Here is a 2,601-nt window from a genome sequence, read left to right as displayed (position 1 = left end):
CTGTCCCCTATGTAATAGTTGCAGATGATGCTTTTGCTTTACATCATCATATTTTAAAACCGTTCCCCGGACACCAAGAGAAAAAAAGTAAAAGAAGAGTATTTAACTATCGATTGTCTCGAGCTCGAAGGTGCTCTGAAAATGCGTTCGGTATTGTAAGTTCTGTCTTCAGGGTCTTAAGAAAACCTCTACTCTTGAATCCAGAAAAAAGTACCCTTGTTACTTGTGCTTGCATCTATTTGCACAACTTTTTACGGCAGAGCAAGTGTTCAGTTAACATTTACACTCCTCCTGGTTCTTTAGACAGTGTTGCGCCTGATGGAAGTATTATTCCAGGACTATGGAGGAATGATACAGATGGACTACAGTCATACTACCCACTTCCTCGAATCGGAAGAAAATCAAGTGACTTTGCAAAGGCCGTGAGAGAAGAGTATGCTGAGTATTTTGTCTCAGATGGTGGCAGTGTTGCGTGGCAAAACGACTACACTTAAATTTGTGACAAGGCCTACAGTTTGCACAGACTATTATTAAAAACGTTTGAGTCAGATTAATCAAATACAGTTGTAATCTAATTTTTAAATTTTTTTCGTATTTTTATAACTTTAAACTCATTTATGTTTTCATTTTGTTTTTCTTTAAACACTGATTCAGTTATTGTGCTTTAATAAATAAATAATAATAAACAAACCAATGAATAAGTTATTATTATGTAGTATCTGTTTAGGAATAGGCTTAAGCAAATATTTAAAGGCAATTATTTTTTAACACTGTTAACACTTTTAACACAATTATTTTTTTTACTGAATGATCATGTACTAAGATATGTTTCAAAACACACTTGAAAACTAAAAATCTTAGGAATAAGAACCACACAACGTTTATAAATGAGAGAAATTGTCTGGTAAATCCAACAATGAAGTGCCCATCAGCAGTGACACATCAGTACTTCCGTGCTCCGGTGGATGAGAAGGTGCAGGTCTCTCTTGGGTTGTGTATGCGGTGACCTCGTTTTCCTTCTGCATTTCTTCCAACTCCTTCATTTCCGCCTGGAATATCAAATTGTCTATGGCATTTTGTAATTTGCACAAACTCAGTGGGTTTTTTATCTTCCTCAGACGGTTGGCAACATTCTCACCATAAACAGCGTAATCATCCCTCAATGTTGGTTGTTGACTTTGCAAATCACTCAAGCAGCTTTTCATAATGTCATAAGCTTCGTTAACTTGATTTTTCTTTAAACGTTTTGCTCTGCCACTTGCACTTAAACTTTCAAGTCCACTTCGTGATGTCCCGGGTGTACTATATCTTGATGGAGTCTTTACACTAGAAGAAGAAATACTGCTGGCTGTTTCTCGGCAAACGTTGTCAATGTCGTTGTCATCGATGTCACTGGAATCCATGTCGACTGCGGGGTCATTAGGCTCAGTCAAGTTTGAGAATGTTTCTCGGGGGGTACTGTTGTTTCCTGATAAAAACTGTAAGTATGGAAAACCCCACCAAGGCTTTTTCTTCTCACTTGTGCCCATTCCTGATTTCAGTATATTCGTTTTCTTCTCTCTTCTATACTGAGCTAAGATGCTGTCTATTTTCTTCTTAACTTCTTCTGCGTTGACACCTAACTCATTAGCTATGGCGGCATACGCGTCTTTCCTCTTGAATTTATTTTTATACTCTTTGTCTGAGATATCCCACAACAACTTGTTTGATTCGTAAAGTTGAATCAAACATAACAATATTGTCCTGATTCCAGAATTCTTTACTCATCTTGAATGCACAAAAACAAAACAGTAATCCACACCAACTCACAACCAGCACTATGGAATACGTCCGCCTTCCACGCGTTACTGTCTCAGACTACCTGACTAACACAAACGTTCGCCAGTTGTTCGCTTCAAGAGCGAACATTGTCCCCGAACGAAGATGGCGCCGACTTTTGTTCGAGGACGCGTCCACACTGCAGTTCGCCAAACATTCTCCCCCGAACACCTTAAGCCCCATTTACACTGCCCAAACATCCCCGAGCATCGAGCATTCGTGATCGTAGCTCGCCGGTTTTCAACGAGCACGAACGCAAACGAGCCCTCTGTTTACACTGCTCGAGCATTTGTGTCGATCAGTTTCTCGTGAGCGTTTGCAGTGAATATTGATGATGGCACCCGGACTGTCAAAACTTGCGGTTTCCGCTGCGGCCGTCCTCATCCTGTTACAGGAGGAAACGCGAGGAAGGAAAAGGCGACGCGTGTGGGAGTCTTCATTTTTGAAAAAGAGGAACCACACTATTTTGCTGAGAGATTTGAAAGAAGACCACGGAGGGCTCTTCGAAAACTTCAGCCGAATGTCCGTCCTGGGTATGACGTTAAACTGCCCACACCCACCCAACCATTTCCTTAATTCCTACCCAATCCCCCTCCAGGGTCTATTAGTACCCGCTCTGTTCGACCGTTCCAGTGCATGGCTCGCTGGGAGTGCTTAAGCCGGCACTAGGTGCCCTATCTGGTGTCGGTGAGAGCTGATGTGAGCTTGTCTCTGCCGAGGCGTAAGTCATGTACTGGTTCAGAAGCCAGCCACTTCGATGTCCTTGGTCAGGAAGTGTGTATT

At 41.7% G+C, this 2,601-nt stretch overlaps 1 pseudogene; it reads right to left on the bottom strand.

Moving 5' to 3' along the window:
- Nucleotides 1–853: 853 nt before the first annotated feature.
- LOC124370455 lies at nt 854–1,767 on the bottom strand (annotated as a pseudogene).
- Between the last annotated feature and the right edge of the window lie 834 nt (nt 1,768–2,601).

The sequence above is a fragment of the Homalodisca vitripennis genome, unplaced genomic scaffold (genome assembly GCF_021130785.1).
Source record: "Homalodisca vitripennis isolate AUS2020 unplaced genomic scaffold, UT_GWSS_2.1 ScUCBcl_170;HRSCAF=1486, whole genome shotgun sequence".
In the NCBI taxonomy this organism is placed as follows: Eukaryota; Metazoa; Arthropoda; class Insecta; order Hemiptera; family Cicadellidae; genus Homalodisca; species Homalodisca vitripennis.
This window is presented reverse-complemented; position numbering and strand designations above follow the sequence as displayed.